The following is a 17,019-nucleotide window of genomic DNA, read 5'->3' as shown; positions in this document are numbered from 1 at the left end:
TTAGAAAGTCAGAATTTTTGAAGAATTTGAGAGAGAGGAATAAAGATGAAAATGAGAGAGACCTCTAATTTATTAAAAAAAAATCTATGCAATTTTTTAGGCCGCATTTTATTTTGTTTCCCAATCAATGTACTTGGCTTGCCAATATAAAAAAATACTCAGGCCTAGGCTGGCCTAGGCGCACCCGGGCTAGTGGTTGGGGAGCGAAGGCGCCATGCCTGCCACAACCCCTTTTGCTAAGGGGTCCGGATCCTCGTCGTGCCAGGCCATGCCGTGCCGTGCCGTGCATGATTTGTTGGTCATCTCTAAACTCGAGTGAATCATCTGATTTTGCTCTTTCATATTCATCTCCTACACCCACTTCTTGGACGTTGGAGATGCACCACGTGTCCACCAAACACCTAATCCCAAAAAAAAAAAAAAAAACAAGACAACCTTAGCACATCATCACACACCCTCTCTCTTCCTTCTCCACTCTCCCTTAACCCACCATGTTATTGTTGTCTGCCTCCCACTTCCATGCCTTGGTAAACCACGCGCTCGCCGCCACCGGCGTGCTGGACCATTGCCAATCTTGTGACGGAGACAACAATGGCGACGAACCCCGAGGATCATCCCGATGTAGCCTTGGATCGAGCAACGGATCTCTTCATTGGAGTGGAGTGGCTTTGGTATCTCCTAAAATCGTTAGGACTAAATTCTCGAAATCTTGTCTACATTCAGGGTAATCTACAAGGATCCATTTCTCAAGTTAGATCCCCGATCTGTGTACTCCAAGTTCCTAGAATTTCCCCTATTCTAAATTCGAGGTAACCTAGCAATTTCCATCTCTGATGCGTGCACGAATGAGATGCCTGATGCAAGTTCAAGGACAATGTACAAATTCAGAAACTTAATAATGGTGCGTGCTTCCGCGCCTGCCAAAAAAGTAGAACACTTTAACGGAAGATTTTGTCAATATATGCAACAAAAAAGAAGAAGATGTTTTGAAAAGATCTCTCAAATGAATGTCAATTATTAGAATAAAGAAGACTATTCTAAAGACATTTATCTATCATTTGAAATTTAATGAGAGAGAGAGGGCAAACTTAAACTAAACTGAAATGATACGGCCTGAAAAAAATACGAAACCTGACTGAACTAAATAAGGATTTGAAATTGCATCGATCGGTTTAGTTCGACTTAAACTGAATCGAACTAAATTCATCATATTTTCTTATTTTTCTTATTTAATGCTTTTGATCCTCATTCGGTGTTTAATTTTATCAACTTTGAATTTTTCGAGGACTGAAAGTAATATCTAATGATGAAGTCGTTCAATAGAGTGAAGTTGCAATGTAAGAACAATTGCTACAATTCCAACTTACATGTAGGTCAACATTTCGAAAAACTGTCAACGTTGCACTTAATCCAACATAATATTAAAACATAAAAACCAACAAAGGTTCGTTCATAAAAATATCACAACATTACACCCAGTTCAAAGTAATAAAACATAAACAACTAATATTGGTGCATTTAAACTTAAGGGGAAAAGGACAATACAAGTATCATAACTTTCGTACGACGCTCACTTGAGTGTCATAACTTTTTGTTTCAATTGCTTGAGTATCATAACTTATGTACGACACTCACTTGAGTGCAATAACCTTTTTTTTTTCCGATCACTTTAATCACTTAAGTGTCATAACTTTTAAAATATGTTTACCACAAGTGCTATGACACGGATTTTCGGTGCTTGGGTGAATGTTTTCAAAAAGTCATGGCACTCAAGTGATCGGTTGAGAGTTATAACACTAAAACGAACGTTTTTTTTTAAGTCAAGCACTTAATTGATAAAAAAAAAACAGTTATACAAAAGTCATAACACTTATAGCGTCTCTATCCCAAACTTAAGTGGTTCAATTTTAGAAAGAAATCAAACCGGAAGAAACCACTAGATATCAATCTGCTTCAGTTTATGAATCAAATTTTCAAAATCACCTCCCCAAATCAAATTGAACTGAGAATTTCAACTCGGTTTAGTTCAATTTAGCGGTTTGAATCGAATTATCTGCACTAATGCTTGAGATAGTGCAAATCTTCAAATCAATGTCCATTTAGATAGTGGAATGAGGGGGGAAAAGTTTTCAAAATCACCTCCCAAAATGGAGATGTTGTTGGATTTCAAAATGAGAAGGATTTTGTTGAAAAAGCAGATGTTGCAATTTTTTAATAGATAGTGGAGATAAAAGATATAGGAAGGTTAGTGTTATTGGTGAATTTATATATGATTACTTGATTTAGAATTTAAGGGTCGACAGTACGATTTAGTTCAGATCGGGGTTTGAAAAAAAAGAATGAAACAAAGTCCTGCCAAATTGCAATTTGGAAGCAAACCCTAACAGGCGGTTCGATTTTACTTGTATTTTTCAGAACCTTTTCCTCTCTTTTTTCTCCTTTTTTTGTAATTTCACGAATTTAAATTCACAAAAATATGGCTCATTTAGAGCAGTAGAAAAAAGTAATTTCCATCAAGAACCTGATAATTTTTATGGTATACATTTAACTGTTTCATAGATTCACACAAAATGAAATATAAGTTCCATTTGAAATAAAAGACAGGTTCCTCACAAATAAATGATAACAATAAGCTTGAATAATAATAGTTAGTACTGTGTCGTTTCAGACTTCAGTTTGTTTTAAGTAAACAGGCCTAATTTCCTAAAAAAAACCCCGACCTTAGTTTCAATCCCAATTCTGCTTTGAACTTATTTATTATCTCAAAAAAAGTAACCAACTTTCACTTTAATCCTAAATCTGTCCTCATTAACTCCGTCCAAAAATTCCTGTGTTAGTCGTTCGACGTAGCATTTCCAGGTCGCAATAAATCCCCTTGAGCAAGCTAACGTGGAAAAAGGCTAAAAAAACGAGGTCGTTTCATGCTTTGAAAATTGGGGGAAATTAGAAGCAATTAGGGCTAGGAGAGATAGAACAATTTGTTAATTTCGCTTATCTCGGTTGCTCCCTTTGTATCATATTCATTCTCAACACTGCGAAGCCAGTGAGCTTCTCCATCCTCCGTGCATCAGCCCCTCTTCTTTCGTTGTTGAGCCCTAATTGATTCTATGTTCCCCAGGCGACCAAGTGTGGGCCAGAACGATTTTTCCGAGTGACCGAGCGCGAGCCTATGTGAGAGTGCGAGTTAGGAAGAGATCGAGAGCTTTGGAGTCCACTACTCAATCAATTCACGAACGAATTTCTACTGTTCGCGATCACTTCCTTCAAGTGAAACGAATGTCTACCTGCCGCCAGGAGCCTTGTTCATGGCAGCGAAAGGAGAGGGGCTAACGCGAGGAGGATGGAGAAGCTCGCCAGCTCAGGCTTCGTAGTGTCGAGAGCAAATTTGATACATTGAGAGAGACCGAGATTAGAGGAATCGAAGAAATCGTTCTTTCTCTCTCTGAGAGCCCTAATTGCTTCCAATTTCTCCCATTTTTCAGAGCAAGAATCTTTTTGGAGTGTCTTTCCACGTCAGCTTGCTAAAGAGGATTTATTTATTGCTGACGTGGAAATGCCATGTCGAATGACAAAGGTGACTTTTGGATGGATGGTTAAAGAGGGCAGAATTAGGACTAGAGTGAAAGTTAGTGATTTTTTGACAAAAAAAATTTAGACAAGAATTGGGATTAGACCTAAAGTTTGGGGCTTCTTAGGAAATTAAGCCAAAGAAAATGTTGAGACTATAAGATTTTGTGGGATCATTTACCAACTGTTCCAAAAGTTTAAGCGGATAGATGAATGCATGGTTCGATATTTAAATACTTTTACACTCCTTTGCATGCGTGGCCTGAATTATGACATAAGATTAAAGCATGGAATATATAAAGGAGAGACAAATAGAAGCAAAATGATGTGAACTTAAAGATATTTTACTCTCACTTTATATGAGATGAAGGCATAGTTTAATATTTAAATATTTTAGTGGAGACCAGAACAAATTGCAGAAGATTAATTAATTCGGTTTATGAACTGAATTGCGAAAAAAAAATGATCTACCATGATTAAGTTCAATAATAGGCTTTGGTGATTTGTCATCTTTCTTTTTTAACTCTTGATATAATTTTCACGACTTTTATGATATATTTCGCAATAATGACTATAGTATCGCTATACTATTTTTATATATACTTAACCAATATGTGCTAGTATAAGATGATAATATGTGTGATGTATAAATGAAATCACCCCATTAATTTTAACGTGTCAGTGCCCGCACGCCTCGCATTCCTAATTTCTCCTCGTATCTTTGGCTTTCCCAAAGAGGAGGGAACACCCTCTTGAGATTTTATATCCTGGTGATCCCAAGGTCTGGACGAACATCGAGATGGAGTCTTTTAAGGCGTTGCTTAGGTCCGATTAAAAGCCCCATTAGATGATAATATCGTGATGTACAAATGAAATCTACCAGGGTTGTCTTTTCCCAAACTTCAATGACCCTATCGACATCGCTTGTGTCTTACTCACGGGTTCTTGTCTCTCGATGTTTCGGGCCAAACGTCAACGATTCACGCACTAAATTCAACTTTAGACTTTGGTCCTCAACATATATTTATTGAACCAAAAATCAACGACGTAACGACGAATGCACCACAGGATCGCATAGTTACGCCACCTATTTTATTATCCACCAAGATCGAAACATCATTCTTCGAGTCGAAGATTCCGAGGACGATGTTACCCATAATTAAGAAAAGAAAAATAGTACGACATCCAAACAACATCTACGCCAGCGTTTGACTGCCAAGATTTCAAAATTAGGGTCATTCTATTACTTTAACACTCCGACCAAAAAAATTTACTTTAAAACATGTGTTTTTAATTAATACAAGTTCATTTTTCCGACCAAAAAAAATTAATACAAGTTCATTTCGAGTTGTGCGAGAAAAAATAAATCGGGGTACGCGCTAAGTCGTTAAAATTTGATGCGTGTATCTTGAGTCCATCTAAATCGTCAAATATTTGGTGGTTTCCATTTGATAACCGGTGGTACTCACTTGATTTCATCATGCATAATGATGCAAAGTACAGAGATAATTATCAAAAAAGTCCTATTTAGTCATAAACTTTTTGACGATTTTGCCAATACAGTCATTCCGGACAATTTTGGTAGAAAATCGTTGATATGAACGTTGGTTATCCTACATGGCACGAGTGGCGTCGACGCGGAAAAAAAAAAGGAAAATACATAAAAGAATAAAAAATTTAGAAAATTTAAAGAAAAATACAAAAATTATCCACGTCAACGCTAGTCGTGCGTCAATGTCAGCAATTGCCGACCAAAATTGGTTGGAAGGACTCCACTGATAAATCGTCAAAATGTTTATGACTTAATTGGTCAAATTAAAAAATTTATGACTGAATTGGCATCTGTACAATAATTTTATGACTTTTTTTTTATAATTTTCCCGTAAAGTGCGTTCATCCAATCCACAAGGTAAGTCTTCGCCTTAACGTAGTTTTTAACAAAAGTTTTTTAGGTAATAAAGTATTTTCGATTCATTTAATGTTGAATGATGTAATTAATACGCATTACCTTGAAAATGAAAATATTACCTTGGTAGGTGATACATGCCAATTTGATAGCCCGTGACATAATATGCATTTTCTCGTGCGGAGCACCTGTAAAATTGATTCCGTGACCTCCACGCCGACGACCATCCTCATGTTAGGTATCATGCTCCTTTCGAGTTTCAACCAAGTTGTGCATCTCCAATGTCAATTTACAATTCTTAACAATAATAGAGGTAGTTCTGTAACTCGTGTTATCGGGGTCCGTGCCCATTGGCATTTGTTATATAATTCTCTCAAATTAGTCCTTTTCATAATTATTTTGTAAACGAGGGCAAAACGAAAAATGGTTGCTCGGCGGCGAGCGTATAATGGGCAAGTAGCACCGGTTGCTCGTCTCGTTGTGTTTGAACAGGCGATCGGTATGCCCATAGCACTAGTGTCGCCTTGGGGAGGGATGGCGAGCCAGTCTCGCCCTACATTTCTAAACAATCATCCAATTAACGTGTCTCGTCATTTGTCATTGTGGAATCCCTATTGTTGCTTGGATGGAGCAAGCGCGCGGGGAGTTTCCTATGTTCCTAGGCCGGCGAAGGAGTACCCTGTTGGTCGGAAGGTATTGACTCGCCCTCCGGGAAGCGAGTTGGATAGAGGTTGGGGTCCTCTGCAAAATCGATACAGCGAGGAAACTGTATATGCAAAATGGGGATTTGTTAGAAAGTCGGAATCTTTGAGAGTTTGCGAGAGAGGGACGAAGGTGAAAACGAGAGCGAAAGAACTCTAATATATAGGAAATTTTCTATATCCTTCATAACTTGGTTAGTTTAGTCGGCCGGCATTCCGCGGTCGCTGACCCAGTGGACGAGCCTCTGAGCTCCGTTTCTTATGTTTTCTCGACCTAATCAGTGCACACGAGAAGAATTCTCGGGGCCCCACCCGACCTCAGGCCGGTGCCCGGGCACCAGCCCCGGGAGCAAAAGGGGACGACGGCACGGCCCGTTGGCCATCGCTACTTCTAAAACCGGAGACATCAAAAGAGACCGCATCATTTCCTTAACAATCTCAAGATTCTAACATCGAGAAATAGGGATGACAAAAGGTACGCTTTACAAGAGAGCGCGTGTATTTGTGGGTCGGAACATGATCGAATTCTCGTCGGTGCAAAAGGGGAGGGGGAATGAAAGGACCGTGAAGAGCGATGGGCCATGGCATTGACATTTTGGTGCGAGCTCTCTTTTCCTCCCTGTCGAGTGATTAGGGCCAGAAAAGAAAGATAGGAGGGCAGGGAGTAGGACGCCTTTAAAGCCAGACACGATACGGCTCAACGACCTTTATCTTTCGAGGGAATATCGCTCGAGCAATGATGGGAATCCCCTATCATTTGTCAATCTTCTTTTTTGGGAGACCCCCTTTTTGACTTTGTAGAGGGAGAAAGAGAGGGAGAGAGAGAGAGATTTTTATATCAATTCTACCGGCAAAGAGTCATGGCTAGGACACAGCGCGCGTTAATCTAGCCATGGTATATAAAATTACTCGATAAATCCTGAACTTACTGTACAAACGCCAATTCAATACTAAACTTTTCAATTTTACCGATTCGGTCCTAAATCATTACAATAAATTCCAATGCAGTCCTTCCGGTTAATTTTCGCCGGAAATCGCAAACGTGACGGCAGCCCGATCATCGCCGGCCGTCTTACGTGGCACATCGCCGCGTCGGCGATTGGAATTTCGCGCAAGATTTAGGACAGAATTGGCGAAATTGAAATGTACATGACTGAATTGGCATCTGTACGATAAATTTAGAAGTCATTGGACAATCTCTCCCTCGTGTTATAAAAGAATATGGGGTAAATTTGCACGAAATTGGATGTTTTAGAAAAAAAAAACAATTAAATGAGCAAAATTCATTGTTGACTCACTTTGCCTTTACAAGTATTCATATGTTTTCTCTTTTCCCCCCTTTTGTTAATTAACTAGTGCACGGTTCTTTTTCACAAAGTGCTAGAACAACGCGAGTCAGAGCAAATATTCTCTACTAACTTTCAACTCTTTTCAAGCAAGATCCTCTTTTATTAGTGTCCTTTCATTTCCATTAAGCTTTTCTTAAAGGACCCAAAAGCAAGAAAATTGAAAAAAAAAGAAAAAAAAAAGCAAAAGGTTCCAAAAAGAATTCGAGAGTATATGCAAACATATTCAGAAAAAAAAATTGCAAATTATTCTCTGCTAAACTTTTTCTTTTCTTAAAAAGAAAAAGAGACAGAAAGCAAACTAATTATCTTCCAACTCCCACTTTTAGTTGACATGTGTACGTAGGCAAAGCTTGTGAGATAATAAACCACTACCAGAAAGCTGGGGGTAAATAATAAAAAATTAAACTTTTTTCGGGGCATAAAAGCACTTTTCATTTTTTGCAAAAAAGGGCCCCGAAAAAAGAAGAATTGGCAAGAAAGTGCAATTGATGCTGATGATTTCGCTCGATGGTTCGGAATTAGGGCTTTAAGATTGCTGGGGACGGGAGTACCTAATACATATATTTCTGATATTTCAATTGTTTCTTTTTATTTAAATTAATCAAATTAAATTAATTTTTTATTTGCGGAAATTTGGGGGATGGGACAGGGATCATTTTCACAATTGAAAGTTGGTAAGTTTTTTGCCTCGTCGATTGAGATCGCGTGGGGGTCCCGGGCTAGACCTAGACGAGTTAGATTAAACGACTCACCTTAAAAGTATTTGGAGGACTTATAAACAGATCTATTTCTCTCCTTCTTCTTTTTATCCAAAAAATTAAAAGTGTTTTCACCTAAAGGTATTTTCGTTTGGTGGAAGGGGCTTTGTCAATGATTGAAAACGCTATGGCCAAAAAATAAAAAAGCTTCGCGGCATTATCTTGCGAATGTTGACCCATCATGCGCGCGCCTCAGTCGTGGCCTAGTCATGATCGAGGTCGTGACCGAGCACACTGGTCGGGCCCACATAGTGTACTTGGCCGTGCCTTTGTCGTGGTTAGTGCGGTGACTGGGTGCATCTGATCATGGTCGGGACAGTGGCTAAGGTCGCGATGCGGAGTGCATCGGTCATGATCTCGAGAGGAAAAATATAGGTTGGGATTACCCGGAAAAGATATAGTTCTACAATTTTGGGTCCCTTGGTCATAAATAGTTTTAGTACCTCAGATTAAGCAAAAATGGACATTAATGAGAGTTATAACAAGATTTTCATTAGATAAGCGAATGTGAGAAGCAAGATGTGTTATCTTGATTTGGCCTAACATGAATTTTGAAAAATTATGGATGGGCTCGAATAGCCCAAAACCAATAGGCTGGGCTAGGATGAGTTTAGTTGCTACTCCTTTTTGCCAATGCTTTGTAAGTTTGTACTCCTTTTTTTCTCTTTAGCACCTTAAAGGCAAACTCTAATTGCCAAAGTGTTTTCTATAATTACAAAGAGTAATCAAATCTATGTACGTGTAATTTCACAAATAATCGCCCAAAGGACCCAAGAGCGTAACAAACTTAGCGGAGCAATTATTATTAAATGCCTACATTCTTACTACAACTTACATTGGGTACGTTCGTTTATCGGAAAATGAGTGATTTGAAAAATATTTTTCAAAAAATGATTGCTTATATCACTTAGAAAAATAAATAAATGGAAATTTTTTTCGTCATCCGTGAAAATAGTTAGGCATAGATTGTTATTGATGATGAAAAATTTTCCTTGGACTAATTTTTCTAAACGATATAAGGAATTATTTTTCGGAAAATATTTTCCAAATCACTCATTTTCCACAAAACGAACGTACCGTTAAGTTAAAAAGAAATCAACGGTACGGAATGAATAGAAAAGCATTGAAAATTAATAAATACGACGATAATTGTTCAACCGAGGTACTATGAGATTTTAAAAAATTTTAATTTGCAAAAAAAGAAGAAGAAATCTCTGATAACATCCATTAAGCTTGGCGATGTTCACGTAAACTCATTTATTGAAAAGAGAAATTCTTTTAAATGTACACAATAATCATTATAACTGTTCGTGTAAGTAAGATGGTGGACTAAAAACATATTATACATGCATGCTCTGCGTAAAAAGCGTATGTGTTAAGACAAGGAGGAGAAATGGTAATCAATTTTTTCCCGGAGCAAATGGTAAATGGAACTTTTTGCTAATATGTTAAGAGAGATTCTCTAAAGAAGGCTCATTATAAAAGAAATGTACTAAGAAAATCTCTTGCGCTATGTAAATAATGAAAAAAATTCTTATGAGGGTGGTTTTATTAGATGGAAATACCTCATAACATCGATCACAAATAGATATATTCAATCGGAAACTTAATCAATTAGTTGAACTGCCTGAATTATTCATTGGTCATGGAATTTACAATCCACCACTACTCGACTGTATAATAATTTTAGGAACATTTCAAATAAGGGCCTGAAGTGTCTTTATTTTATCAAATAAGAGTTTGAAATGGATCTTATTTCAAATAAGAGTTCGGAATGGCTATGTCAGTTTCAAAAAAGGGCCTGACCTCATCAGTTGGTCAATGGCATTTTCATCATTTACTTTTTTTTCCTTTGTTTTCTTTCTTTTTTCCTTTTTCTATTTTTTCTTTCCTATTTGCCGATGGCCCGTCTCAAGCGATGGCCGGCCACCATCGATACCTGGAGAGGGCTAGGTGAGGCCATCCTTGAAAGTCACAGGTGAGGGCTAGCCTTGCCTAGGTGACCCTCACCAGCCACAGGCAAGGCCGCCCCTCGCTAGATCTAGGCAAGGGTCGCCTCACCCGCGGCCAACAAGGACCTAGGCGAGGCGACCGTTGCCGAAGACTTAATTTTGTGTAAAAATCGAGTCCTTTCGCTAATTTCATCCAATTTGACTAAGAGAAAATGCAGACTTTTTTTGATATTTTATCTCTCCCACATGGCGTTAAGGTTAATTAAAGTACTAAAATGACGTCGTTATGATTTGAATCCTATTTTTTACACAAACTCTTAATTAAATTAGGTTAAAAAATCCAAAAAAAATTCTATACAAAAGACAAACTCAAAAAAAGAAAAAAAAAGGCTAAAACTTAAAAAAAACACACACAAAAAAAGAAAAAACCCAGGCCCTCCACCTCAGGCCAATGCCCCACCGGTGATAGGGAGGCCACTAGCCCTCCCACTTATGTTTTTTCTTTTTAAAAAACTTCTAACTTTCTTAATTTTTAAATGTAATTTAACTAAAATTTAGGTTAAAATTGTCCTTAGACGAAAATTCTCTTGACTGGCCAAAATAAGCCGGTCGGTGAGGTCAGGCTCTTATTTGAAATTGTCATGGCCACTTCAGGCCCTTTATTGTAACAAGATCCACTTCAAGTTCTAATCTGAGAAAATGAGAGCACTTCAGGCTCTTATTTGGAATTTTCCCATAACTCTCTATATAATTTGATTTCACCATAATGTACTTTTCGAATTGCATGCATGTATGCATGGGATTATGCCGTGCACATCTGTTGTGTATGTAGATTATTGCTTCCCCAAGAACCTCTATCCTAAGGTAAATATTTCTCGGGATCCGAGTCCACATTTTTACATCTATTGGGGGAAGTATCAAAAAAGTCTTAAATATATCACATTGGTATTAATTTAGCTATAAACTTTTCAATTGGATAAATTTAGTTCTAAATATTCTGCATTTGTGCCAATTCGGTCCATCTGGCCAATTTAGGCAAGAAATTGTTGACGTGGACATCCCGGCGTTGGAATGCACATTTTTTTTTATAATTTTTAATAATTTTTTTCATTGTTTACTTTCCTTCTTCTTTTTGGTAATGGCCTATTGCTGGCCACCGGCCACAGGCCATGGCCGCGAGGTTTGGCCTCACCTGGGCAAGGGTCGCCCTCGTCGGGCCTTGTTCGGACGAGGGCGAGCGTCGGCAAGGGCCCCTCTCGCTGGGCATCGCCTAGGCCACGGCGAAAAAGAAAAACCAAGAAAAATTATAAAAAATAAAAAAATATATATTTTAAAAATGTTCACATTAGCATCAGTCATATCACGTAAGACAACCGGCGTCCATGTCAGCAATTAATGGCCTAAATTGGCCGGATGGACTGAACTGATACAAATACAAAATGTTTAGAAATAAATTGGTCAAATAAAAAAGTTTAGGACTGAATTAGTACTAATGGAATAGGTTTAGGACTTTTTTGGCACTTCTCCCCGTATCTATCCGGGCCCATTTGTTATCCGTAAATACTGTAAAATGACTTTAAGCCATATTTAGACAAAAAAATAGTTCCGCAATGAATTAGTAACATGCACGAAGGCAATATACATATCTAGAAACGGATTCACATAGATCGGGTGTATCATAAGCATTGATCGTGATTTCAAGATGACTTGGATTCGAAGAAACCGGGTCCATGCAAGACATTTTCCATCCTAAGGAGCGGAGGTGCACGGGGAGGGAGTACATGATTACTACAACTAGATTGCTTCCACATTCAGCAACCACACTGGGCTTCGATCAGCACGTGCGAGGGGGGGCATCTTGGAACTCGGAAAGGGATCGAGTGGCGTAGAAGTTGCACACGAATCTGCGAACCACCACATGAGGGGTTCGACGAGGGAGCGATCCGATGGCGTTGGACGGCGTTGGTGGTGGCGGTGGTGGGCCTTTCTTTGGGTTGATGATGATGAAAACGTGCCCCCCTCCTCCCTTTTTCTTTTCCACTGATGAAATCATTCTGTTATCAGCTCAATTATTGCTGAAGCAACCAGGTCGACAAGGTCCACGCACCAATGAAAGCATCTCAAAGTTGGATGGCACATGTCGAGAGTGATCCACATTGTGTTGTGATCTTAAATCCCGAACAAGGATTTGAATTAACGATTACCGCGGCGAGCTTGACAAGCACCCGATTGAGAAAAACTTTACACGGATGTCAATGTTTTCGTGTTCCGTGCTGTCGTTAGTCTAGAAAGTGAAGTCTTTTTTTTTTTTTTCAAATTGAATATGCTTAAGAAATGTCTTGGAAACACCTCTTAGTACGATCCTTATCAAAAAGAAATCGGATAACTTAAATTTCATGTTAAACGATTAATGTGCGAACCACAGCAGACTATCCTATTTCCCTTTTGTTATAATGGGTATATTATATGCTGATGAAATATTACTTAGAGATTGACAATGAGCCATGTTTAGATGACATATGACAATGCTTCCGTAATTTGTCTCAAACTTGAATCTAAGTATGTTAGGATGTATTGAAGGAAGATGAAACAAGGTGATCAATTCATTGCTCTAGGTAACCATCAAAGTTTGGTATTCTTATCGTTAAAATAAAGGGATCATCAATTTAGGCGGAAAATGGACAAACAATGTTCCACATCGATCATGTTATATGATTGTCACACCACCTTTGGATCCTAGTCGTTCTCTAATGGGAAGCTTTGCGACTTTTGCCTTTTCTATTCTTTAGTAGAGAAAAAAGATGCTTGGTGTCTTCCTTACCAAAAAAAAAAAAAGATGCTTGGTGTCTCTTTCAAGGGAATTTGAATGATGCCCTTCTCTTAGTTTCTTTGGCATTTTATTTTTATTTTGATATTTGATGGCCCAACAAAAGGTTTGATTTTCCAATTTGGATTAGATTCTACGTTGCATTAATTATGTATTGTAATGTACGAGGGTTGGTTTGACTAAAGGGAAAAGATGATTATTCCAAGAAGCGATGGGGGGTATTAGATGACCAACCTTCTCCTATCCCCATAAGACAAGGTTGGAATCTAATTACAATATTTTTAGAGAGAATTTCAAATAAAGGCTCGAAATACCCTCATTTTCTCAAAAAAAGTCCTAAAGTGGACATATCAGTCTTAAATAAGGGTCTAAAGTGGCTATGGTAGTTTCAAATAAAGGCTTAACCTCGCCAATCGCCGGCTGGCTAAATATTCCGACCGATCAAGGACAATTTCATACAAAGATAATTTTAATTTTAATTTTTTTCTTATTTATTTATTTAATTTTCCTTCCAGCGAGGGCTTGGCGATCCTCGCAGACCTCTCTGGCAAGGGCCTACAAGCCCTTGCTGACCGCTAGGGTGAGGGTTGCCTCGCCTAGGCCTTCACCGGCTGCGGGTGAGGGGAGGCCAGCCCTCACCTGTGGTTGTTGAGGGTAGCCTTGTCGGCCGTTGGCGAGGCGATCCTCGCCTATGGCTGACGAGGGTGGCTGGCCTTAGTTGACCACCGGCAAAGAAGGAAAAAAAACCAGAAAAACGAAAAAAGAAAGAAAAGGAAAAAAATTCAAAAAAGGTTAATGACGAAAATGTCCTTAACCATTCGAAAAGTCAAAACCCTTATTTGAAACTAACATAACAACTTTGGGCCCTTATTTAAAACGAGATTCACTTTAAATCCTTATTTAAGAAAATGAGAGAACTTCAGACCCTTATTTGAAGGCACTCCGGGCACTTATTTGAAACAAAGTTCATTTTAAACCTTTATTGGAGAAAATGAGGGCACTTCAGGTCCTTATTTGGAAATTTCTCATGTTTTCATATTCTGTGCTATCGTTAGTCTAGAAAGTGAAGCCTTTTTTTTTTATTTATCAAATTGAATATGCTTAATAATTGTCTCGGAAATACCTCTTAGTATGACCCTTCTGAAAAAGAAATCGGATAACTTAAACTTCATGTTGAACAATTAATGTGCGAAAACAGATTTCCCTCTCGTTGTAATGGGTATATACAGATGAAATACTACTTAGAGATTGACAATGAGCCATGTTTGGCCAACATACGATAATGCTTCCGTAATTGTCTCAAACTTGAATCTGAGCATGTTAGGATGTATTGTAGGAAGATGAAACAAGGTGATCAATTCAATGCTCTAGGTAACCATCAAAGTTTGGTATTCTATCGTTAAAATAAAGGGATCGTCAATTTAGGTGGAAAATGGACAAAAATCAAAAGAGAATAATTTTCATTGATGCTAATTTCATAATCTCAATCTGGAACAGTATTCAACGTCATGTTATATAATTGGGCACGCCAGCTTTGGATCCTAGTCGTTCTCTAATGTGAAGCTTTGCGACTTTTGCCCTTTTCTATTCTTTAGTAGAGAAAAAAGATGCATGGTGTCTCTTTCAAGGGAATTTGAATGATGCCCTTCTCTTAGTTTCTTTGGCATTATTTTTTTTTTATTTTTATATCTGATGGGCCCAACAAAAGGTTTGATTTTTCCAATTTGAATTGGATTCTACGTTTGCACTAATTATATATTGTAATATAAGCGGGTGGGTTTGACTAAAGGGATAAAGGTGATTATTCCAAGAAGCGATTGGAAGGGGTTGTTAGATGACCAACCTTCTCCTATCCCCATAAGACAAGGTTGGAATCTAATGAGATAAGCATAGTCTCCTTTTTTTCCTCTTCATGTGTTTCCTTCTTGGACCACCCATTTATAAAGCTTTTTGTCAATAGTCTGCTGAATTGTCTTGCGTGTGCTCCAAGAAATCAAGCTTTCGCATTGTTCGAGAATCGAAATCGCTTTGCTTTATGAAAAGAAGATATCGATAAACTTTCATGGAATGGTTTCGTGGGATTCAGCCAATTGGTGCTGTCGCAGCCTTTTAGTTTGGGTGTTGCGGTAAAAAATCTTTCACATAGACACGGCCTTACACATCATTGAACTAGTAGGGGCCAGTATCACCCCAATTCTACTTGGGTTAGTCCTTTCTCAAGTGAACCGAATAGGTTCAAGGGTAAAAGAACAACCCAGCGTAATTTCTCACTATATTGGGATTAGGATAATCTGGCATCCTTATTATTCCAACAGTTTGTTATTTAGGATAATACCGGTCTTCATCTCATTTAGAAAAGTATATACATAACTCGAAAAGGAGCGATTTGCTCATAGGTGGCCCAACAAAAATTGAGCTGCTTCAACCAATCTATTAAGAAAAGCTAATGTATCGATTTTGCCAAAAATAAGTTCAACATATCTTATAAATGGAAGAAGCTCACGACTGAGTTCACGGGTCTACTCTAGAATCGGCCAGTTTGGTTCTAGGTTGATTGCAAAAGGGTTGTTCCAAAATTTTGGAACTAGTCCTGATCAAGTAGATTCTAGGTTATTAACCAGGATCCGATCATTTTGGAGCCGATCACCCTTTCAACCAGGCAATAATGAGGCGCAATTGTGACTTTATCCATGGTTTCACGTCGAAGAGACAAGGGGTGCCCCCCCACCATATGCCACCAGCTCGGATGGGGATGTGCTTTCCACACTAACGTTAAGCATTTGTAAGCAAAAGGTTTAGACCAGCTCGTAGCACTGGTTACTAATGCTTTTTACGACAGTAAGACACCATGTCACGAAAATTGCCACAACACTTGATGCGTTTCAAAATGCTACGAGGACATTTCAATCGTAATGAGCATAAGAATGCACATACACAGTGATAGACACTGATTAAAGAGACCATAACAAGTCTTGGATAAGACGATTCTTGGCTAAACATTTTCTCAAATTACGAGAAAAATGATAGATCTTTGAAAGAGGCAAGTGATGCATTTATTTTAGGGCAAAAGCCACCAAAACCCTAAACTATACTTATTGCGATACATTTATCCTAAAATTTTTTCATTAATACAAAAAATCCCAAACGTTTATCTATGTGACACATTTATCCTCTTTCAAAGTTCCGTCAATGAGAACTGTTAAAAATCTATTTATATAGACGCAATAAAGCAAACGGTATTGACAAGATACTCACATGACTTAAATGAAATAAAAACGACATTATTTTGGTTGAAAAGTCGTTCGATGGAACCTTGATGGATGGTAAATATGTAGTAAAGTACAAGTTTGATGTTTTTTATGTCACAAAAAAAGTTTAAGGTAAATGTATTACGGTAGGTATAATTTGGGATTTTTGATATCACAAAAAAAGAGTCCAAAGTAAATGTGTCACCGTGAACATACTTTAAAGTTTTTTGTGATTTTTTCTTTTTCTATATTTATGGTTAATAATACGAAAAATCTCAAACTAATTTTTTAACAACAAAAACCTCAAATTGGTACACATATAACAAATTTACCATAAACTAATTTTTTGACCAACAAAAACCCTAATACATTTGTGATAAATTTATTCTTCGTTAGTTTTCATTAAATTAGATTAATAACACAAAAAATCACAAACTGGTACACCTGTAACGAGCGGAGGGTAAAACACTAAACTGATACATCCGTCAACTGTCACGTGTCATCCAACTCAGTAATTTGACGATAAAATTTAATAAAAAATAAATTTATCGTATTAGTTTAGAATTTTTACTGATATTAATCCTTATATTTAACATCACTGCCGCAAACCACTCCCGTCCACACATCAAATTACCATTACAACCAAGTGAAAAAGGTGTACTCCATTTTGGATCGGTATCAGTAAACTTTCAAATCACAAGCGAGCCACGA

The sequence above is a fragment of the Syzygium oleosum genome, unplaced genomic scaffold, assembly GCF_021117445.2.
Source record: "Syzygium oleosum isolate NSW1041296 unplaced genomic scaffold, Sole_v2.1 Sole_v2.08, whole genome shotgun sequence".
In the NCBI taxonomy this organism is placed as follows: Eukaryota; Viridiplantae; Streptophyta; class Magnoliopsida; order Myrtales; family Myrtaceae; genus Syzygium; species Syzygium oleosum.
The sequence above is the reverse complement of the archived record's forward strand: the minus strand, read 5'-3'. Positions refer to the sequence as shown.